The sequence below is a fragment of the Nuphar pumila genome, chromosome 13, assembly GCF_984573655.1.
Source record: "Nuphar pumila chromosome 13, dmNupPumi1.hap1.1, whole genome shotgun sequence".
In the NCBI taxonomy this organism is placed as follows: domain Eukaryota; kingdom Viridiplantae; phylum Streptophyta; class Magnoliopsida; order Nymphaeales; family Nymphaeaceae; genus Nuphar; species Nuphar pumila.
This window is the reverse complement of record NC_143261.1, coordinates 76,409,089-76,433,672: the sequence shown is the minus strand read 5'-3', so window position 1 is coordinate 76,433,672 and position 24,584 is coordinate 76,409,089. Positions and strand designations below refer to the sequence as shown.

Below are 24,584 nucleotides of genomic sequence, written 5' to 3'. Positions count from 1 at the left end.
GGTTGTTTTCGAAGGACGATCTATCATCGAAGTGCACCGATCCAGATCGTCGAGGCTACTGTATCCTGAGGGAAGGACACCATACCTTTTTGCACCGTATGTGAGGCCGAATCTTCTCTAAGAAGAATATTTTTATATGCCTTAGCCTTTTGCAAAATAATAATATGTTTTTTTTTTGTTGTTTTTATTTCGTTAAATGTATGAAATGTTTTATTTCTATATCATGTTATATGAAAATCCTATTTACAACGTGATTTGTTTTATTCTGACATTTTGTTCGTATAAACGATTTTGGAAATATTTGGTACTTTTGATCTGTACGCTGGTTTTGATGTCTTAACTGTAAGCTAACACTGTTAAGAGAATGAATTCTTTCTGCTGCTAATTTGCTATCGACGTCTGTGGCGCAAGAAGGAGCATCTCGTATCCACACATACACACCACGCTCGGCTTGAGAGTGGCGTAGTAGTGTAGTGATGCACTTGCCGGTATCATGCTGAAGCAACTTCAGGCGACTGTCCGGCCACCGGCATGGACGTCCAGTCGCCGGCTTCTCGAGGAGAGGATCATCTCCGACCTCGAGAGAAGTTCGGACCCCAGGCAACTGAAGCAGCTCCACGCCCAGATCATCCGAGCCCACCTTCACCACAACCCCTTCGTCGTCCCCAGGCTCGTCTCCGCCCTCGCCTCCGCTCGTCTCATGACCCACGCCCGCGCCGCCTTCGACCAGTTCCCCGACCCCAACGTCTTCCTCTGGAACACCCTCCTCCGCGCCTACGCCCAACACGGCCACTTCTCCGACGCCTTCTCCGCCTTCTCCCTCATGCAGAGTGCCGGCGTCGCCGCCGACAACTTCACCTTCCCCGTCCTCCTCAAGGCCTGCTCCGCCCTCTCTACCGCCGCGACGGGCCGGATGGTCCACACCCACGTCGTGAAATCCGGCCTCGTCTTCGCCGACGTCTTCGTCCCCAACGCCCTCATCGACATGTACTCCAAATGCGGCTGCTTGGAGGACGCCCGGCAAGTGTTCGACGAAATACCCCAACGAGACATCGTCTCTTGGAACATCGTGCTTGCCGCATATGTGAAGGCCGGCGAGATGGGACCTGCGAGGCGGCTATTCGATACCATGGACGAGCGGGATGTTGTGAGCTGGAACACGGTGATTGACGGGTATGTGCGCTGTGGCGACATGGAGTCAGCTTACCAACTGTTTGTTAAAACGCCTGAGAGGAATGTGGTTTCATGGTCGACTGTGATGAGTGGGTATTGTAAGGTTGGGGATCTGGAGATGGCTCGGCTTCTTTTCGACAAGATGCCGTATAAGACATTGGTTCCTTGGACTATAATGATTTCCGGGTATGCAGAGAAGGGTGACGTCATCGCGGCTTCCCAGTTGTATGAAGATATGGAAATGGCTATGCTTGAGCCTGATGAAGTGGCCGCCACTACCATATTGTCTGCTTGTGCACAATCGGGATTGCTTAGCCTGGGCAAGAAGTTGCACTCGTACATCAATGGGTCCAGATTGAAGTTTGATACCAGAGTGTGCAATTCGCTTCTGGATATGTATGCAAAGTGTGGGAATTTGACCGAAGCTCTCCAACTGTTCCGCAGTATGCCTCGAAAAGATGTCGTCTCTTGGAACTGTATGGTTCAAGGGCTTGCAATCCATGGTCATGGCTATCGAGCACTTGATCTCTTTGCAAGGATGCAGAGGAAGGGAGTTGCGCCCGATGCAATTACCTTCTTGGGCGTCTTGTCTGCGTGTACGCATATTGGTCTGGTCGACAAGGCACACAGTTACTTCTCAAGCATGCAAGAGGATTTCGGAATTGTTCCTCAAATCGAGCATTACGGATGCATGGTTGACCTTCTTGGACGTGCAGGGCATGTAAAAGAGGCATTCGAATTGATCACGAATATGCCCATGGAGCCTAATTCTATTGTTTGGTGTACTCTTCTTGCAGCCTGCAGAACACATAATAGTGTAGAGATAGCTGAGAAGGTGGTAGATCAACTTATGGCATTGGAACCTACAAATGCTGGGAATTATGCACTTTTGTCTAACATCTATGCCGCAGCCGGGCACTGGGATGATGTAGCAAAGGTAAGAGTGAAGATGAAGGGCACAAGGGTGCAAAAGGAGGCTGGCGCTAGCTCCATTGAGGTGAACGATGCGGTTCATGAGTTCACAGTGGGAGATAGGAGTCATCCTCAATCTGTAAGGATTTATCAAATGTTAGAGAGGCTTGGGAATCATCTTAAGCATTTAGGTTATGTCCCAAAGGTACAAGGTGATGGCTTGTTTCGGTAACACCATATGCTCATATTTTTCTCTTTAAGTCAAATGTCAATCCAGTGAACTTGGTGCTTCAAAGTGCTTTAAGCCAAGGCACTTCTTCTGTCTACTTGGATGATCCAGATGAATTTTTGATTATCATATGGAGTTAGTCATCCTCCACAAGTGTGCCTTGCAGTTATCGTCTAAGTTTGGTCCAGCTTCTTCAATTCTAAAGAGGGGGCACCAAGTTCATTGCAGTCAAACCAAAGTGGAAAGTCCACAAACTTCCGAGGGATTAAGTGGTGTGGGATCAAGTTTGACAGTGCATCTTATGCAGCATTCATCAACCTTCAGGAACTCCGAGTAACTCTGCAGCAAGAGTGCATTTGGTAGGGTTCTGCTTTCGCAATTGGGTGGCTGTAATTACGGGTTGGATGTCTAATTGTTCAGGCATAATGATGGTGCCTTATACCTAAATTGACGGCTCACTTTTTTCAAGTAATAGGTAAGCGGATCAAAGCATTTCACTGAAAGATTCTACTAGAAAAAAGTGGGCTGTGAAGTACATAAAGTTAAAAATGGGTAGTTGGCAGTTGGTCAGATCTAGTGTAGATCGTATGTAGATCATAGAGTCATGGCTCTCCTAAAAGTTGCCTCACCTAGATTCTTGGGAAAGAAGATCAAGTTGACCCTTGTGAACAACTTGATGCACTATCTACCTTATCCCTTTGAATTAAAAAAATGGCACAAAGGTAGGAAAATCCATCTGCCTTTGGTCTCCACATAGTCCTTATTGCAGAAATTATTTATCAATCCTCAAGTTAAGGTAACATGATTTACTTGAGTGTATATAATATTGTTGTATGTCTGTCAAGACTCACCTAGAAAACCTTTCTAGTTGAAAATTTTATTTGATGATTCGGTAGCTCTTTGACACAATTGGTGCACTATGTGGTCCAACTCTGTGATGGGCTTTCTACATCTTTCGTGCTTGTTTTGTATTGCTTTGAAATCTACTGTACCATCTTTCTTCCTGGCTGAATATTTGCTTAAAGAATCTGGGTTGAAATTTATGACCTATTAATTAACTTGTGCAACGGAGAATTCATTTCATTTGTTGACCTTTATTTCAGGCTAATCATAGCTAACTAGTGGTGCTGTTGAAGGCTGACATCAGTAGTGGTCATGGATGTTTATCTGGGGTTTATTAAATAACTGGCTTGTTTGCCTTTTCATTCTTTACAGAAAAGGAATCTTAGGTCGGATGGATTGAGATGTACAAAGATAATAATACTCTATGAGTGGGACTTGATGGTGCTTTATAAAACTGCATGTGGCTGAATGATGGTTGCATATGGTCAGAATTCAAGGTGGTTTGCATCTAGAAAGCTTCTCTTCTTGTCTTCTATTTCTATATTGAAGGGTTGCCTTCAACTGGGGGCGAGTTTGTCTTGGAAGTTTGGTATTATTCAACTGTAGTAAGTATAAAGATTCTATCATGAATCGGATGAGGATTGGTGATGTAATTTGATTCAAGGGTCAAAACACCTTTCTATCCATTCTGGAACCTGAAAATACAACCTGCATCTGAGGACAGACACCAGTTGAAAACAATAGGGCTGTTGTAAACAAAAGGCCGTTGGCCTACCATTTTCCACATGATCACTACAACCTTAAAAAGTTTTGGGTTTCCTTTTTTTTTTTATTTGATTGTTCATTTTGTAACAATTTTGAAGTATCCGCTTGTGACATCCGAGTAGGTTTTCTTAGGGTTTGAAAATCAACGGCCCAAAATTTTCATAAATATTCAAGACTCAAAAGATCATATTTTTGCCTAAAAACACAATCCAAGTATTGATTCCTAATAAATAAATAATGTCAAACATACTTGCAGGGTCGGATTTACAAAAACGACATCGGAAACGCCCGCCCCATTCATCTGTAGTTTGCACCTAAGCCTGCCCGCACGTATTCCAAAATCTCTCTATATTCAAAATAAACATTGTTTGCCCACGTTAGTATCATACTTGCTTTAAGTAGTTTATTTAGAAACCATGTTTCGTGTCGTCCAAATTTGATGTGTAAACAGATGCTTTAAGAGTTTAAAAAATCAAAGTGCACCATGCACTTGAATTGATAAAATTAGAAAAGGAAAATCATCTTTTTCGATCCAAAAGTGTGGTTTCTAAATAAACTACTTGCTTTTATTTTGCATAAATTGAGCTATCAAACTCAAACTTCTAAGAAATCTCATTGAGAATGAAAGGGTTTATGATTCTTATAAACCCTCACTTTTATTTTTCTCTTTCAAATTTGATTTTCTTTCTTACCCTTGCATTGTCTAATTTCTTTGTTTAACTTTTAAAATTTGATTTTGCGTGTAGGTTTCAGGCGTATTGTTTCATAATATAATTATAAATTTCATAATTATTAATAATAATAGGCTATGGATAATTTAGTGACATGGCTGATAATATAGGTGATATTAGATATTGATAGCAAACGATAAATTTTATATATATTGGCTTCCTGACAATGCTTCTTATCTCCAGCCTTGCTAGTAGGTTGGACCAGCTTCACCAAGCCCATGGCATATTGGTGCAAGCCAAGCCAAGGACTCAGTCTAGTCAGGTGAAGTCTTTACTCTTCACCAATATGCCCTTAGCTTCAAATGATCGACACAAGTCACACAACCATGCTAGATTTGTGGGATTAAACCTGGCCTGACCACATATATATGTTTCTACACTTGGGTGACTTTGAGCCCCGGGTGCTTATAGACCTAGCAAGGCCAACTTGATTGTTGATATGATCTAGAATTTGACTAGTGTTCATGAGCTTTGGTCCACGGCCGAGTCTAGCATGGCTGATTGGTGGGAAACAAGCTGAGCCGCTCGTGGTTCGGCTTATGTTCAGCTAGTAAAAAAGCTCATTTGAAATTGTAAAATAGGCTCTACAAGTCGAACATGAACAATAGGTACTCGGCTTGGCTTGACTTGTATAAACTTGTTTAGTAAGAAATACGTTTTAGATATATTTTGCAAAAAAAAAAGGTTTATCAGTAAGTCATGTTGCTTCTAGCTCTGAAACAATGTACTTTTTGTAATCTTATTTCTTTCAGCTCTAAAACTCGGGATCATTCTGATCTCAAACTTGGCTTGGCTCACCATAGGAATGACCAAGCGTGAACCCTTCAAGCTCAGTTCATTCAGCTTGTTTACCGGCCCTACTGATTGGCTGCTCAGAAATCACTTTAATGGGGGCATTTGACGCCCTGGACAATTCTCCTAGACAATTTGTCCCCCCAAAATGGGATGCAACACTTGGCACAGGGACATAAACATCCCATGTTTGATTTTGAACTTGGGGTTCACGCAAGATAGGATGGATGATTGTGTCTCGCCATTCAGCACCCCTTAAAGGTGTGTTTGATTCAGGGACGTACACGAACAGGGACTGACTGGTCCCTGCCGGAGTGCAATCCCACATTTGATATGCGGGAACCAACTGGTACGGCCGGGACTAGTTGCTTCCCGCACCTTTCTATTTCCAATGGGTTGGTTGTAACCAGTGTCGCACCCCTGGGGTGCAATGCAATTCACTGGTCCTGGACAAATGCCACCTGGCATGTCTAGGCTGCGTTTGTCCAGTGAAGCAAACAGAAACCCCTAAGAGACTAGTTATTTTTATAGCCGAACCTGAACCTTCGTATGAAAAGCACAGTCTCCAAAAATGCACATACTAAGTGGAATTAATAATTACCATAGGAAAAAATCACTTCCCTAGGATCCACATACATTTGTTTTTTTTCTTATGTTGGGAAAAGAATGATTTTCATAAAAAATGGGTCATTTTCCACTGAAATTAATGGGTCTTATTTTATTTTTTTAAGTTTCGAGGATAAACGACTGTTATGGTTCGCATATTTTGGGTTACAATGACCTTATTTTGGTGTCCACAGTATAAAACTCTTTAAGATAACCCCTTTTTTTTTTTCCTTTTGGACATGGGCAGACCTTACCCGTAATACAATTATACCATTGGGATTTGAACTTACAACATCCTCAACACAAGGTGATTTGCACTAACTGCTCTGCCAGACAAGCGGAGCTCCACGTTGGTAAGCTTGACCGCCTTAATCCAACCCACCGAGCCAGGTGAACCCAAGTTACGGTTAGGAAGACCTCTACCAGTTATACAACTATACCATTGGGTTTTGAACCTGCAACGTCCCAAACACAAGGTGACTTACACTAGCTGCTCCTACCAGACAAGCGGAGGCCCCCCGTCCGGTTAATTGGCCTTACCTTCGTGAAACTTGGTTGAATAGTTTTATTTTTACCAAATGAAACTAGAGAATCGAGTAACCCTAGTTTCACAGTGTTCCCGAATATCACAAATCTCAAGATCAATGAACAAAAGAAAATCTTTTAAGAAAAGATAGAGAAAGTATAAAAATTAAAATTATAACAAAACTAATAAATACAAAAATTAAAAATATAAAAAAACAATGTAATAAAACCTGATATTTTAAATAAAATTTTTCTGAAAAACATTTTTAGGATATAACATGAACCACCGTTTCACACGGAGATTCATTTTCCTCCCCGGACTCATGACTCAGCTGAATTTCTTGATTCACAGTGTCGTACTTGAGATCTCTTGACTCGACCCGTGGACACTGTGAAATGATTGTTTTAACCTGACACGAATCCCATCATTTAATTTAAAATATGATCATACATTCAATCCTAGCCATCCAGCAGACCATTTAAACCATTGATTGGATGGCAAGGATTGAATGTATGACCTTCCCAGGGCTGCCAACCTAGTTCTCATTAGGATGAGATGGTTCTGAAAATCAAACTTTGAATCAAAAACTTCTGAAACTCGTTTTGGTTGAAAAAAGCGTTTGGAAGGAACTAACCTCTTTTATGACGAAAAACTCCTCTTGGCAGTTGCAGGCGCTCAAATGCGGGTTGTTTAAAACGGGAATAGAGAAAAATACAAGGCTATTTTAGTAAAAGTACTCTCCCTTCCCTTGAATGATTACGACCGCGGTTCCAACTTACGCAAAAAGCCAACCAAACGGGATTTGTGGTCCACGTCAAACATACCCCACGTGTGCACTGCCCACGTGTGAATAGACGTGCACGAAACGGACCCCTCACCGTACGCGGCCACAAAAGAAAAACCTGGATGAGGATTGCAAATAAATTTAATTAACCAAGCCAAGTTATTGTTGACTAAGTCAACTAATAATCATTGGCCTATGAGGGGGGTGACGCTCATGGGATTTGAACCTAGACCGTCTGTCTAACAGTCTATGCCCCATAACCTTCAATGACGCATAAAAACATACACATGGTACACAATGATCAAACATGATGAGTAAAGCTTAATCTGGTAAAACATAAATTGTTCGAATTCCAGTTGAAATGTGGTTTCCAATTTGAATTTGATCTTAGCAATGTAAACCTCAACCAAATCCTTTTTCTTTCTTTCTTTTTTTTCATATAAATGGATTCAAATTTCTATCAAATCTGGATATTCATTGGATTCAATAGTAAAAATTCAAAACTATATACCCACATCTGATTATAATTGGATATGGTTTTGATTTACCAAAACCAACTAAACAGAATCGGATTCAGTTGGATATCCGATAAAATATGATTCATTGATCTCTCTCTCTCTCTCTATATATATATATATATATATATATATATATATATATATATATATATATATATATATATATATATATATGTGTGTGTCTTGTGCAACTTTTTTCAAAGAGTAAATTCTGCTTTAATTTACAAGATTTTTATTATTTATGTCAAGTTTAATTTGTTGAATTATATATTGCTTTGTGGAGTAACGAATAATATTGATCCACCGCCAATTACGTCAAAAGTTCAGGTATTGAAAATGAAACGTAAATCGTTCGAAAAGAACAGAAAGCCATTATTAAAATATCCACAGACCCTTCTGTTCTGAATTCTCGAATTTAAAAAAAAATAAAAAGGTTCGCGAGGCCGAAACTAATTTTTGAGATTGTTTTTTAAAAGACACCAAACTGGTTCTTTTATTGCGATCATCAAACCAAACGTCTGACACGTGGACATCAAGGATCAGATGTGGACCATCAATCTTTTTAGATGAAGATGGTGCAAAATATAACCCTCTTTTTGTCTCGTTTAGAGATGGGACAAGGATGGATGATGTGATTAGGGCCACGTCAGAATCTTGTTTGCATTGGATGTGGGTCCCGCCAGCTTCAGATCTGATTCTAAAGTTGAGGAGAAATTAAAAGGATGGGTTTTTGTGTTTTATGATAAAAGACAATAATAGTACGCACATCTCAATAATGTGATTCACCAATTTAAGGATATATGGGATTTAATTTGAATCAAATAAGAAATATATTGAAATTAAAGAATATGAGGGTTTAATTGGGTTTTGAAGGCTACATATATACATATGTTTTTTTTTTGTTTTTGAATTTTATAACTCGAATAAATCGCACCCAACATGAAGACCTGGCTCATCCTACCATACTTATACTATCGTCGTGCCGGTAGCTCCTGTCCATGGCAAGGCGGGGATTGTGACGGAAATGGGGTGGGGGAAAGTGTAAGTCCATCCCCACCTCCATCCTCGCACATGGATAGATTTTAACCTTCATCCCCGTTTCATGACCTTCATCCCTGGTCCAAACAGGGGCGGGGCCCGTTGTCTCCCGGTCCACTGCCATCCCTAGTAGTTGGTACGCCCGTGTATACATGAAAAAAGGTTTCCTTATCTCAAATAGCTGTCGGCTAAAACAAGTCCTGCTTAACAAGTATCACTTACTGTTGAGGTTTCACAGCAACAAGGGCTCAGAAGTGGGCATGTTAGAACTTGAGAGAGCAACCAACCTACCTACCTAACCTAACCTAACCTAACCTAACCTAACCTAACCCAGGAATTTCATGTCTAGGTGAGGATCCATATCCAATCGGGTTGGGCAGGGGGATAACCGACCCGTTGACGTCCACCCTAGCGCACGCGTGCTTGTTGCCTTTCCAGTCAAACAACAAGTCTAGAAGAAGGTTGAAAATATAAACGGGGGTGAGGTCAAAAATGGAGGCTCTGTGCTATCTGTCCGATTCAAACGCTACCCCAAAGACGGGACGGCAAATGAGTTGAAAAACTTGAATGGAGAAGATTCAAGCAAAATCCATGTAGAAGATGAGCTTAATTGGGACCCAAGAAACCAGAGAGAAGAAAATCAGCGACTAAGCGACTGCTTTCTTTTGTTGCTCCCTAACTTGTATATGCTTTGTGCTGTTTATACTTAAAAAAAAAAAGAGACTGGCTTTCCAACGCGGCGGGCACGGCTCAATCGAAGTTCAAAGTCTTCGAATGACATCAGAAGGAGGAGAAATCTAACACGACGATGACAGAATTCCGGCCGACTCTCCGGCGAAGAGTCGTTCTCTTCGTCCTCGCCCTCGCCCTCCTGGGGAGCGTCGATGGGAAGTCTCTCCAGTCGGATAAGGAGGCCCTCATCGAGCTCAGGAGGTTTCTGAGACTAAACAACACCGTGAACCGCGGGAGGTACGAGGCGTGGAGGGAGGACGACGTGTCGCCGTGTAATTGGACTGGGATCACGTGCGCGAATGACAGGGTCACCGGGATCGACCTCTCTAATTCCATGGCTCAGGGCGGGCTCTACCCGAACTTCTCCTCCTTCACTGCGCTCGCCTCCCTCGACCTCTCCCGAAACGCCTTCCGCGGCCGGATTCCAGCCGGCCTCGGTCGGTGCGCCAGCCTCCGCCACCTCAACCTCTCCTACAACATCCTCGAGGGGGAGCTAGACGTCTCCGGGCTTGTGAACCTCGAGACGCTCGACGTCACGGTAAACCGACTCGGGGGAGGGATTGGGGCCACCTTCCCGAAGAACTGCAGCAACCTCGCCACGGTGAAACTCTCGGGGAACATGTTCTCCGGCAACATCGTTGGCAGCTTCGACGGGTGCGTCAATCTCCGTTGGCTAGACCTCAGCTCGAACTGGTTCACGGGGCCGCTGTGGCGGGGGTTCGCCCGGCTCAGGTGGTTCTCCCTCTCGGAGAACAACATCTCCGGCGTCTTCTCTCCGGAGATATTCGCCGGGGGATGCGAGCTCGTGGTGCTGGACCTGTCGGAGAACGCTATCGGGGGGACGATCCCGCCGGAGATCGCGAGATGCCGTGGTTTGCATGTGCTGAATCTGTGGGGAAACCAGCTTGCCGGGAAGATACCGACGGAGATCGAAACTCTGAAGGAGCTCAAGGAGCTCGTCTTGGGAAACAACACCTTCGATCCGGATATACCTCTGAGCCTGGTGAATTGCTCGCAATTGTCGTTCCTCGACCTCAGCAGGAACAATTTCACCGGAGATATCCAGAAGACGATCGGCGAGTTCCGTCAGATCCGGTCGCTAGAACTCCACGGGAACTTTTACACGGGAGGGATCATCTCGTCCGGCATTCTGAAGATCCCGAACTTGACTCGCCTAGACCTCAGCTTCAACCGATTCTCCGGACAGCTTCCCGTCCAGTTCGCCCAAGTCTCCGGCATGAAGTACCTCATCCTCGCCAACAATTCTTTCTCCGGCAGCATTCCGCCGGAGTTCGGCAACTTCACGGGCCTCCAATCCCTCGATATCTCCTACAACCATCTCACCGGAAGGATCCCGCCGGAGATCGGGAAATTGACGTCGCTCCTCTGGCTAATGCTCGCCGAGAACTCGCTGTCCGGGGAGATCCCGCGGGAGATTGGTAACTGCAGCAGCCTGCTGTGGCTGAACCTCGCCGACAATACGCTCTCCGGCACACTCCCCGCCGAGATCTCCAGAATCGGAAGCAACCCGTACCCGACTTTCGCCTTTAACCAGCTGAAACTCGTCGATCCCCTCGGTTCCGGCGAGTGCCTCGTAATGAAGCGGTGGATTCCGGCGACGTATCCTCCGTTCAGCTTCGTCTACGCTCTTCTCAATCGGAAGAGTTGTCGAGGGATCTGGGACAGCGTTCTCGTAGGCCAGGCGCTCTTCCCGATATGCGAGAGGAACGGCGACAAAGTCAACAGGAACTTCGCGATCTCCGGCTACCTGCAGCTCACCGGGAACAATTTCTCCGGGAAGATTCCTGCCTCTCTTGGGGAGATGAAGCGGTTTAGCCTCATCAATCTGGGCTACAACACCTTCTCCGGCGCTCTCCCGCCGGAGATCGGGAGGATCCCGCTGCAGGTACTCAACGTCACGAACAACTTCATCTCCGGCAGGATCCCGGACGAGCTGGGCGACCTCATGTGCCTGCAGAGCCTGGACCTATCATCCAATAACTTCTCCCGCGAGTTTCCTTCGGCCGCCCTTTCCCGTCTCAGCGAGCTGAACAAGCTGAACGTCTCGTTCAACCCGCTCCTCAACGGCACGGTCACAACGGCGGGGCAGCTCGGCACCTTCAACGAGGACTCCTTCCTCGGCGACCCCCTCCTCTGCGTCGCCTCCCGCCTCAACTCCTCCGGCTGCGCCTCCACCTCGCCGGTCCCCATCGCGCCGCGGCCGCTGGGCCACCGCAGGCTGCCTAAGCTTCCAAGGGCAGCGATCGTCTCTCTCATCTTCGCGGCTCTCAGCCTGAGCCTCATCCTCTCCGTCATCCTCTCACTCGTCTTCTGCCACGTAGTCGGCCCGCCGGACGTCCCCGCAGCCGAGATGGCGCTGGCGAGCAAGAAGACGGCGCACGACTCGCCGGGATGCTCGTCTTCGTCGTCGTCGTGGTCTCCCCCGACGGAGTACTCCGATCCGGTGAAGGTCTTCCGGCTGGACAAGACGGCGTTCACCTACACGGACATCCTCACGGCGACGGGAAACTTCTCCGAGAGGAGGATCGTCGGAAGCGGAGGGTTCGGTACGGTGTACAGGGGGACGCTCCCGGACGGGAGGGAAGTGGCGGTGAAGAAGCTGTTGAGGGAGGGCCTGGAAGCGGAGAAGGAATTCCGGGCGGAGATGGAGGTGCTGAGCGGCGGCGGGATGGGGTGGAGCCACCCGAACCTGGTGGCGCTCTACGGGTGGTGCCTCTTCGGCCCAGAGAAGCTCCTCGTCTACGAGTTCATCCCGGGAGGGAGCCTGGAGGAGGCGGTAGCGGAGAAGCGGCTCGGAGGGTGGCGCCGCCGGGTGGAGGTGGCGGAGGGGGTGGCGAGGGCGCTGGTCTACCTCCACCACGAGTGCTACCCTGCGGTGGTGCACCGCGACGTCAAGGCTAGCAACGTGCTGCTGGACGCGGCGGGGAGGGCGCGGGTCACGGACTTCGGGCTCGCCAGGGTGGTGGGTCCGGGTGACAGCCACGTCAGCACCGTGATCGCCGGATCGGTCGGGTACGTCGCGCCGGAGTACGGGCAGACGTGGCGGGCCACCACGAGAGGTGACGTGTACAGCTATGGGGTCCTGGTGATGGAGCTGGTGACGGGGCGGAATGCCATTGGAGCAGAAGGGGAAGGGACCTGTCTGGTGGAGTGGGTGAAGGGGCTGGAGGCTGGGTCCATGGGGTTTAGGAAGGCTGTGGACCCCGCCTTGAAGGGAGTGGGTGTCGATCGAATGGCCAGGATGCTGGAGGTGGCGCTGTGGTGTACGGCTGAGATCCCACAGAGGAGGCCGGACATGAATGAGGTGCTGTCGTTGCTGGTGGAGATAAGGGATGGACCCGGATCACCAACCCCACCTTCTCGATGACGGTCGTTTCCTTCCGTTCCGTTTGTGTATATATACATGATCCGGTGGTTATACACTACACCTTTGCTGCTAAAAAACATATTTACCGAAACACCCAACAGTTCTTGGTCAAGGTAAAGGTTATGGACGGATTTGTGGTGGGCAACGGGAGATTGGATCGTAGCCTCTCCTAAAGGGTTATTTGAAAAAAATGAGTGGGGGAGATGGGAGAAGCAAAAGAAGGTATCACCGTCCACTTGATAGTATGGCCTCCCACCTTCTCCTCCTCAGACCGAGAATATTGACCTTGTAGCCTAATTGATTGGTTTACATTTCTTTGTAATTTTTTTTTTGCTAATTATTAATAAAAAGATTCATTGATTCTTTGCACAAGGAAAGTACGGTTATATACTTGCTGGAAGCTTCTAAAAACATTCATCTTTCATGAAGCTTCCTTGGGAAGCTTAGAATTATAATATTTATTTCAAGTTCCGAGTTAACGTAAAAAGTATGTAGTCTTTTCTTTTTTTCTTTTTTTTTTGAAAAAGGAGAAGGAAAATGCAGTTCAATAGTTACTCAAGGCTTTTAAAAACATTATTTTCAACAGGATCCCTTGGAAGCTTGGATTATATACTAAAAAAAACAAGGAAAAAGACGGAAAATGTCATTCAATAGTTACTAGAAGCTTCTAAAAACATTACTTTTCATGAAGCTCCCTTGGGAAGCTTGAAACTATGTACTCTCTATGATCCGATCCAGATCATTTAGTGGAATATAATGAACCCAACCTTTTTTCATTAGATAAACCCACTTATCGGCACTTCGACAAGACTGCCTTGTTAATTACTTGAGATGCGTAGAACTTTATTCGAACTATGATGGAATGTCGAGCGAGACAGAAGTGAAACAAGCACATAACCCTATCACAATAAATTGTTCGCAGTTAGAAGAGCGTGATACACGTGTTGATAGATACAATATGAAGATATGAATGCCATAATTGCATTTGGTGTGATGAGTACGTCTAAAGAAGGAACGAAGCCAACACAAGAACATCACTACCTGCTTCCTCGACTTAAAAGATATCAAACTATGCAGAGAGAAAGAAGTTGCCATAACAACTAGAAGAAATGGCCAACGATGATATTTGATCTAGGAGGATTGAAAAAATTAGTGATTGGGGGGACGTTCCCAATTGCCGTCCTTAGAAAGCTAGTTAGGGGCAGAACATGCACATATTTGTGCTTATCGAGATTTAGAGGCCATTTGGTCTCTCTTTTGAGATGGTGCATTTCAAGGGCAAAATGAAAAGAAAAGAAAATAAGAAGCCGATTTATCCTGGATAGGGTTGGCTAGCTTAGGTCCTCAAATTGGTGGTTGAGATTGCCTTCCTCTTTATACAAAACATCGCTACAATCACTCTTTCTCGTTTTCTCACCATCCAAGCAACCAACACATGTATCACCTAAACCTTAAAAAATACCAAGCAATTAGGAGAAAAAAAAGAAAAAAGACATATATGCTCTCGAATGCATCATGATAAAAGAAGAAAGAGACGTCACTAAATAACAAAAAAATGTCATTAAAGCACATGATAAAATTCAGACAAATAAAAGTACCCTCTAAAGATCTAAAATTTGTGCATAACACAATAAGTAGACGACATGCAGTGGATAGAGGCCACAAAAAAAAATGCTTTGTACAAGGCAACGTTCTCACATATCACCTAAACCTTAAAAAGTATGAAGTTTCTAGAAAACAACCAGGGGGTCTTATTCAGCCTTAATTATATTGTTAGAAACTCCCCCCCCCCCCCTTCTCACTCACACACACACACATACACACACAAAGGAACAAGAACAATTGCTAACATCCCTTATTTACCAATACAAGAAAGTTTATCATAGTTAAAAAACAAAAATCTCTTTGTCCCTCAACTTATTTACCCACACACAAGAAAGTTTACCACGGTATTAAAAAAAAGAAAAAGAAAAAGAAACATCTCTCTCTCTCTCATAGAAAAAGAAACATCCTGGTTGAGCTTGGCTTTGTTGTTTGTTGCTAGCTGGCTGTAGTTTCTTTTTCTTTTTCTTTTGCTTTTGTTTTTCTAAATTTTAGTTTTGTTTTTTTATTTTTGTTGGGTTCATGGGTTCAACATTTTATTGATCTTTATGAGTGATAATGTTGATCCTCTTTTAGGCTCTCTCTCTCTCTCTCATAGAATTCTATCCTCAGCCAGTTGTGAATGCCTACCAAAGGTATCCCCGTTCCCATTTCCTCCTTGATCATAGAACCACTGAATTTGAAGACATGAACCAAAGCCATCCTTGTGAACCCTATATTCATTCAAATAGGGTTCGGCAATGGTCCGGTCCATCTGGCCAGTTAATGAGCCAAGGACTGTTCAAGTCAAGTGCTTGTCAGGATTCAATAATCCACTCCAAGCCAGGCCACAGGCAGCCAGCGCACTTATTACTGTTTTGCAAAGTTCAAACCATTGGTAAGCCCAGCCTAACCCAGTTCTGAATTCACACCATGCCAGGATTCAAAAACCCAGCCAAGGCCTGCTCTCAAATGGGTTGGCCCCTGCTGGCCAATGCAAGCCAGTGGCTTTTTAAATTCACATTATATGCAGCATGCGACATGGTGGGCATGCAGCAACCTGCCTGACAACCATTCATCTTGGAATTTCTGGAGATGGGTACATCGTCTATCTCGAGAAATGATGAGATGGAAATGGAGATGGATGGTCAGCAGTAATGGAGCTGCATGATGATCACAACTGACCTCTAGTCTTATAATAAGAGCAGACAAAGCTAATCACAAGTCTTCCACGTTCCCATATAATGAGAGGGACAATCAGGTGCAATGACATTGCACATGATCCCATCACATAATAAGCTAATCACAAGTCTTCCGCGTTCCCATACTTTTTCTTACAAAGTAAGTGCAATTTCTTGGAAGTATAATTGGCCAAGTCGCTCTTTCTTTTGGAGGTGTTGAAAAAAACCAGTATTATAATTAACTATTAACGCCACTCTCTCAACAACTAAAGGCATCACAGCCATCCGTTACGAGAGGGTGGTGTATGTTCGCCCCCGATGATTCACTGAATCCCACGTTTGTGTTCGGGGCTTTGAATGAGCACCACGTATACAAGCACATGGGGCTCGTATTCCCGTGTATGTTGACATAACTTTGCATCGGACTCTGGTGTTGTTGCAAAGACTTAAGTACCCTTTCTTGCTATTCTTCTCATAAAGTGATGGTTTGAGAAAATGACAAAAATGCCCTTCATTCAAAAAAGAAAAAACAAACAGTTCAAAAAAAGGACAAACATGTCCTCCATCCAGAAAGTCGAGGATGATGTTGACTCTTCAAAGTCTTCTTCTTTTTCTGTTCAAAAAAAGGACAAACATGTCTTCTTCTTCTTTCTTCGTAAAACACTGTAAAACCCTCTCTCTCTCTAGAGAAGAAATCAAGGGAAACAAAGAGTTCTTCCTGGAGAAGGCCATGAACATCAACCCTCTCACTCTCTCTCTTCTCTTTCTACTTCTGTGCACATCCAACAGACGATCCTACATTGCTCCATTGTCATCTTCTTCTTCTTCCTTCTTCGTAAAACACTGTAAAACCCTCTCTCTCTCTCTAGAGAAGAAATCAAGGGAGGTAAAGGGTTCCTCCTGGAGAAGGCCATGAACACCAACCCTCTCACTCTCTCTCCCTTCTCTCTCTACTTATGTGCCTGATTTAGAGTTTTTGCTCTTACAGGAGGGAGGTCTGGGGGTTCATCCCAGCGTGGGTAGCATCATTCAACTAAATGAGTTGTAGATCCTGATTCAGAGTTTTTACCCTTATAGGAGAGGGGTCTGGGGGCTCCTCCCAACGTGGGTAGCATCATTCAACTTGAAGAGTTGTGGAGTCTGATTCAAAGTTTTTATCCATTCATATTTTAATGCATTAGATCTCATGTTTGAACATCCACGCATGTGCAGTTTGCTTTCATCATGTTCAGTTGCTTTCTAGATTATACTTTGAATTCTTGTGCAATTTAGATCTATCGATTTGTATGTAACCAGAGCTCATTTTAACTTGAATTTTTTACTGCAACTTCATGTATATGTCTTCATGCTCTCCACCAAAAATCAGATCATTCTGAGTTTGTTTGACCTACTTTAAAAATCGAGATTCAAAACCTGTTATTTTGCACAGTCAGGATTTTAGCAGAATCAGGACAAACTTGCGGAAGTGATTTCTCCCTAACCAGAGATGATCTTTCCGATCCATAAAAAGGGTTGTTTTTCAATTGAATCTAGTTTGTTCATATTAAATTTCAGCGATTTCTATGGTGTTTTCGTACCAGTTTCGGGTCAAAAACCATAACCCTGTCACCCTGTGTCATTTTAATGGCTCAGATTTTGATCCATTTTGTTTGAATTTAATTTTCCTAATGGAAGATCATTTTTCAATTCTGTAAAACGGGTTCTCTTCGTTTATGTGTCTAGTTTATCCCTGTAAATTTTCAGAATTTTTCATGGTCAATTACTATTTTATTTTGATTAAATACCAGAACCTTGTATCCAGATTTTATAAATGTTCTGATTTTGGCCCCCATATCATGACTATTGTAGCACTTCTTCAACAAATCGTTATTTGATTGACAATATTCTTCAGCAAATTATTGTTATGATTTTTTTGAGTCTCTAATGAGTCTCTACTATGATTTGTAGTATTTTTGGGTCTCCAACGAGCCTCACAATGATTTATAGTGTTGTTCGATCTTTTAACTATGATTTATAGTGCTTTGGGGTTTCCAACGAGCCCCACAACGATTTGTAGTATTTTTCGGTCTTTTAACTATGATTTATAGTGTTTTCGGGTCTCTAACGAGACCCACAGTGATTTATAGTGTTGTTGGACCTCGCTATAGCGATTTGTAGTGTTTCTCGCTAAACACTACAGCGATTTGTGATACAAATCGCTATCCGAATCAGGACCAACTTGTCAGGGTCATATCTCCCTAACCAGAGATCGGATTTCAAATCCGTAAAAAGTGGTGTCTTTGTTATGAAGTCTAGTTTATTTTTGTAAATTTTCAGAGATTTCTATGGTCATTTGATACCCCATTTGGATCTAAAACCATACCCCTATCAGTCTGTCTTATTTGAGTGACATAGGTTTTTATTTCATTTTGTAAGAGTCATATCTCCCCAACGGAAGATCATTTTCCAAATCCGTAAAAAGAGTTTTTCTTTCTCTATGTGTCTAGTTTATATCTGGAAAGTTTTATAACTTTTTATGCTCATTTGATATTTCGAACCTGTTAAAAACCGAGACATGTTATAAAATGTTATAAAACTTAAAAAGTTTGAAACTTCCTCTATGTGTCTCGATTTTTAACAGGTTTGAAATATCAAATGAGCATAAAAAGTTATAAAACTTTCCAGATATAAACTAGACATATAGAGAAAGAAAACCCTTTTTACGGATTTGGAAAATGATCTTCCGTTGGGGAGATATGACTCTTACAAAATGAAATAAAAACCTATGTCACTCAAATAAGACAGACTGATAGGGGTCTGGTTTTAGATCCAAATGGGGTATCAAATGACCATAGAAATCGCTGAAAATTTACAGGAATAAACTAGACTTCATAACGAAGATACCACTTTTTACGGATTTGAAATCCGTTCTTTGGTTAGGGAGATATGACCCTGACAAGTTGGTCCTGATTCGGATAGCGATTTGTATCACAAATCGCTGTACTGTTTAGCGAGAAACACTACAAATCGCTAAACACTGCAGCGATTTGTGATACAAATCGCTATCCGAATCAGGACCAACTTGTCAGGGTCATATCTCCCTAACCAGAGATCGGATTTCAAATCCGTAAAAAGTGGTGTCTTCGTTATGAAGTCTAGTTTATTCCTGTAAATTTTCAGCGATTTCTATGGTCATTTGATACCACATTTGGATCTAAAACCAGACCCCTATCAGTCTATCTTATTTGATTGACATAGGTTTTTATTTCATTTTGTAAGAGTCATATCTCCCCAACGGAAGATTATTTTCCAAATCTGTAAAAAGGGTTTTCTTCCTCTATGTGTCTAGTTTATATCTGGAAAGTTTTATAACTTTTTATGTTCATTTGATATTTCAAACCTGTTAAAAATCGAGACACATAGGGGAAGTTTCAAACTTTTTAAGTTTTATAATATTTTATAACATGTCTCGGTTTTTAACAGGTTCGAAATATCAAATGAGCATAAAAAGTTATAAAACTTTCCAGATATAAACTAGACACATAGAGGAATAAAACCCTTTTTACGGATTTGAAAAATGATCTTCCGTTGGGGAGATATGACTCTTACAAAATGAAATAAAAACCTATGTCACTCAAATAAGACAGACTGATAGGGGTATGGTTTTAGATCCAAATGGGGTATCAAATGACCATAGAAATCTCTGAAAATTTACAAAAATAAACTAGACTTCATAACAAAGACACCACTTTTTACGGATTTGAAATCCGATCTCTGGTTAGGGAGATATGACCCTGACAAGTTGGTCCTGATTCGGATAGCGATTTGTATCACAAATCGCTGTAGTGTTTAGCGAGAAACACTACAAATCGCTATAGCGAGGTCCAACAACACTATAAATCACTGTGGGTCTCGTTAGAGACCCGAAAACACTATAAATCATAGTTAAAAGACCGAAAAATACTACAAATCGTTGTGGGGCTCGTTGGAGACCCCAAAGCACTATAAATCATAATTAAAAGATCGAACAACACTATAAATCATTGTGAGGCTCGTTGGAGACCCAAAAATACTACAAATCATAGTAGAGACTCATTAGAGACTCAAAAAAATCATAACAATAATTTGCTGAAGAATATTGCCAATCAAATAACGATTTGTTGAAGAAGTGCTACAATAGTCATGATATGGGGGCCAAAATCAGAACATTTATAAAATCTGGATACAAGGTTCTGGTATTTAATCAAAATAAAATAGTAATTGACCATGAAAAATTCTGAAAATTTACAGGGATAAACTAGACACATAAACGAAGAGAACCCGTTTTACAGAATTGAAAAATGATCTTCCATTAGGAAAATTAAATTCAAACAAAATGGATCAAAATCTGAGCCGTTAAAATGACACAGGGTGATAGGGTTATGGTTTTTGACCCGAAACTGGTACGAAAACACCATAGAAATCGCTGAAATTTGGTATGAACAAATTAGATTCAATTTAAAATGAGCTCTGGTTACATACAAATCGATAGATCTAAAATGCACAAGAATTCAAAGTATAATCTAGAAAGCAACTGAACATGATGAAAGCAAACTGCACATGCGTGGATGTTCAAAAATGAGATCTAATGGCTTAAAATATGAATGGATAAAAACTTTGAATCTGACTCCACAACTCTTCAAGTTGAATGATGCTACCTACGCTGGGAGGAGCCCCCAAACCCCCCTCCTGTAAGGGCAAAAACTCTAAATCAGGTTCCACAACTCATCAAGTTGAACGATGCTACAGTTAGTGTGCAGGTCAGTCGGTGTTTGATGGAGAAATGTTGGATCGTTTGTTGGATGTGCACAGAAGTAGAGAGAGAAGGGAGAGAGAGTGAGATGAGGTTTTACCCCTCTCTTGTAAGAGTAAAAACTCTGAATCAGGATCTACAACTCATTTAGTTGAATGATAATACCCACGCTGGGAGGAGCCCCCAGACCCTCCTCCTGTAAGGGTAAAAACTCTGAATCAGGCACTTAAGTCTTTACAACCACTCCTTTTCAAGAACCGTCATTTTTTTTTGCACCAATGGAGGAGAGGGTACTTAAGTCTTTGCAATCTTATCAAACTCCAACGCTAATTAATGCTGACAAACATGGGGATACGAGACGCACATGCTTACATACGTGGTGCTCTTTGGGACCCCTGATCATGAGATGTAGCTAACTGCCCTGTTCGGGGGGGGGGGGGGGGAACCTATAACCTGCTTTGATCCGTTACGTGTTCACATCTGCACATGGGGCAGAAGCGCGTTTCCTACAGCCATCCATTACGTGTTCACATCTGTACATGGGGCAAAAGCGCGTTTCCTAATTAATTAGTCCACTGTATATAGTCAAAAGAAATGTTCATATTTATAACAAACATCTTTTGATGACGAGGGGAACCTCACTGAAACTAGAAAACCCCCGAGTAGGGGCCCTCGTTACATAACCCACCTTGAAAGCTACTTTTTTTTTTGAGATTTACATGACAAAAACCATCCCAAGATCAGAGACCGAGCTGCAGTGGCTTTGCCTGTCGTACTTACAGTCACTGTCTTGTCTGCATAGAACTCTTGTGAGCCTATACGCCTTGACCCCACAGGGTCGTTACGCATTGGCATGCACAAGGAGTGACACTCATGGGATTTGAAATTAGATCACCTGCCTAGGTGCCCATTTCACTACGCAAACTCCTCTGGGGCTGCCAGTCAGATTTAATCTGGTGTTTTTATCTCAGCACCCTTACAACCACCCCGCTGGCCATAAGGGCTACGACCCCGTGGTGGTATATTTACATATACCACAAACATATGACACAGTTTGATGAAATAAAAGATGTATACTACCAACTTTTAGGGATGGCAGTGGACCGAGAACAAGGTCTCCACCCCTGCTCCGTTTCAAAATCATGCTCTCCATCTCCACATGGGTCTTGTTTTTAACCTCCATCCTCGATGTAAACGGGGCGAGATGGGACAAGGTTCCGTTTTCCCTCAGTCTACTGCCATCCCTAAAGAAGGGTGTGGCGAGGATTGGAGACAGGGGCGGGGCGGGGCAGGGAAAAGCGTAAGTCCATCCCCGCCCCGGCCTCCGCCTCTATCCCTGAATTGGTTTTGATTTTAACCTCCATCCTCATTTCATGTCCTCCATCCTCGGTTCAAACGGGACTAGGCGGGGGTGGGTCCCTGTTTTCCCTCAGTCAACTGCTATCCCTACCAACTTTGAGGTGGAGGAAAACTCAAGGCGATGGGTGGGTTGGTGGTCATGGAATTCTACACATGATGGGGACGATCCATGTGATGTAATTCTGATAATTAATAGGAATTGAGACGAACTATAGAATTCAAGTCATTCTTTGATGCTTTGACATATTTTAAAAAGAAAAGAAAAGACTATATTATAACCGGAACAAAAAAGAAAAGAAAAAAACTAACCCGTGCCAATCCCCAAAAAAAAAAAAAGTATATATAACCGAGACATGAACAAAAAAAAAGCTGTATGCATGCATGCTTATTTCTCCCTTCCAAAACTTTATAAGAAGTCCACTTCTTAAAAATGAGAAGATTGTTCCTTAGGTATGGAAATGTACCATCTTAAATTAGTAACGCAATTTATTTATACTTTTATTACAACAGAAAATTGAATAGTTTTGATAGAGGGGCTTAAGCATTAATTCTAAATTCTATATTTAAAAAGCACAAGTTTTATCTTAAAGGCTTTTTTCTATTTGTTTCAATTATTGTTTCTTAGCAGCTTGGAACCTTAGCCAAGCTTGCGTCACTAGGAATACACTGAATGTGTGAAAAGCTGTCACAGGGAAATCTCTAATTCATTCTCGTGTGTAGGGGTGTCAACGGGTTGGGTTTGGTTAGGACCCAGGTGGAAACAGACCTAGGTTTAATCAGAGCCATCATAAGAGAAACCATATCCGGAACCGAACCTAGCTAGGTTTAATTGGAATTGGGGTCGGGCCTGGGTCTGGTATAAAATTTCATAAACTATACCCGGCTCCATGTCTTAATCGGATCTTCTTATTTATCACCATACCTGGACCCTATAGGTGTAAAGGTGATCTGTCTTATGCATTTTTGTTGGATCTTATAAGGATTATATGAACCAATCCCCGACATACCCGATAAAATAATAATTTTTATCTTTCTAATATTGAAATTTTGTGGATCATAATCAGAACTCATGGGTTTGGTATGAAATTTCACAAACCATACCCATCTCCATATGTTATTCGGATCCTTCAAGTCCAACCAGGATTTTAATTGGATTTCCTTCTTTGTTACAAAACCCGACCCATTGACACCCCTAGGTGATCTCACTACAAGAAAAACAGCTTTTCCTTCTGCATCTTCCCTGGTGCGCCATTAATAGTGCATCTTCCTTGGTACGCCAGTAAATGAGCTTGGGGACTCCGGTGTGGTCGAGAAGGCGGTGGTGGTGAGGGAATTTCTTTTGGCACATTTTTAACGCTAAAAAAGGATATTTTTTTCTAGCACTATTTTAGTGCCAGTAAAAGCACTTTTTCTAGGGCTATGCATTTACCAGTAAATACATTACCGGCAGCACTTTTACTCGCGCTAACATAGCGCCTGTAAATATCTTTACAGAGGCTAATTTAGCACAGGTATCCCGTTCTCCTCTTCCCCCACCCACCATCTCTAAAAAAGAAAAAATAAAACTTCGCTCCCAAATGTTTGCAAAATTTCAGCTCAACATGGTTTGGGAGGTAGGTTTGGTCCAGTTCGCATAGGACCAAATCAACCCATCAAGACACAGACCCATTCATCTTCTAAGGACAGACTGGACCAAATGAAAGATTTTGTGTAACTGTTCTATCGAAGAGTTGCCAGAGCAAGCATTTTTGACCGAGGCTGACAGCACCAGGGTGGGCCATGGCCCGCGGGTGTGATCAATGAACCTTGTCCAAGATTCCACAATAATGACCCAGCTGGTCCTGAATTGCCCCAAGTCAAACCTAGAGAAAATGCCTATACTACTCTTGCTAGACATGCTTGTATTGTCCTTGAGGGAACCATTTGTAATTTAAGGTGGTCAATTCGTCCTTTTCGGCACAACTGGGTTTAGACTTTTGATCACACAAAAGTGAGTCCACAGTTTGTTTGCTGAACTTTTCACTGTTATTTAAGTGCACTGTTGCACACTTTGCACTCCCTGAAAAAGGTCTGTGATTGACATTGGCCATAGGCATATATGCTTGCCTGTGAGGTTAAATAATGAGTTGATGAGGAATGATCCGTGCATCGACAGTGAGAGCAGAGGAAAGTGAAACTGTCCAAAGCATCACAAAGAAAACGGCACTTTGCAAAATACATGCCTCTTTGATTATTATTATACATTATAATAATGTTCTTTTTGCATGCTTAACATGATTGTCTTGCTTCCTGTGACAAGAAATGTGGGTCCTGCAAAGATTTGTGCCATCGTTCTGCAAGGTGGTTGTACCGACAGCGTTGGTTTTTTTTATCCGATCTGATAGATGCCTTTATCATTATTTACTAGATCAATGACCCGTCCTCAGATGGGCCAATAAAAAAAATGCCCAATTCTAATTAAAATTGTGATCATCTGATGCAAAACTTAATTCAATACATACTAAAGGAAAACAAAAAAAATGACACCTACAATGTGCCCTTACACTACAAATTTTTTTTGTTACCTATACATAAAGACAGAAAAAGGGCCAGTAAAACTATTTAGTGGCACGTCATTAAGTACGTCATAGTAGGACCTACGGTATAGCTTTTACT

General features: G+C 42.8%; 2 pseudogenes across 3 annotated transcripts; both read left to right on the top strand.

Moving 5' to 3' along the window:
* Positions 1-474: 474 nt before the first annotated feature.
* LOC149818778 (pentatricopeptide repeat-containing protein At3g29230 pseudogene) lies at positions 475-3,925 on the top strand (annotated as a pseudogene). 2 transcript variants are annotated; one of them, XR_016427237.1, is made up of 2 exons: positions 475-2,789; positions 3,530-3,925. The product of XR_016427237.1 is annotated as a pentatricopeptide repeat-containing protein At3g29230 pseudogene, transcript variant X2 (transcript). The 2 variants fall into 2 exon arrangements; XR_016427236.1 differs by having other exon boundaries at positions 3,418-3,925.
* A 5,736-nt stretch (positions 3,926-9,661) lies between these two features.
* On the top strand, positions 9,662-13,414 carry LOC149818777 (putative LRR receptor-like serine/threonine-protein kinase At1g74360 pseudogene; annotated as a pseudogene). Its single transcript, XR_016427184.1, has one exon. The product of XR_016427184.1 is annotated as a putative LRR receptor-like serine/threonine-protein kinase At1g74360 pseudogene (transcript).
* Positions 13,415-24,584: the final 11,170 nt, after the last annotated feature.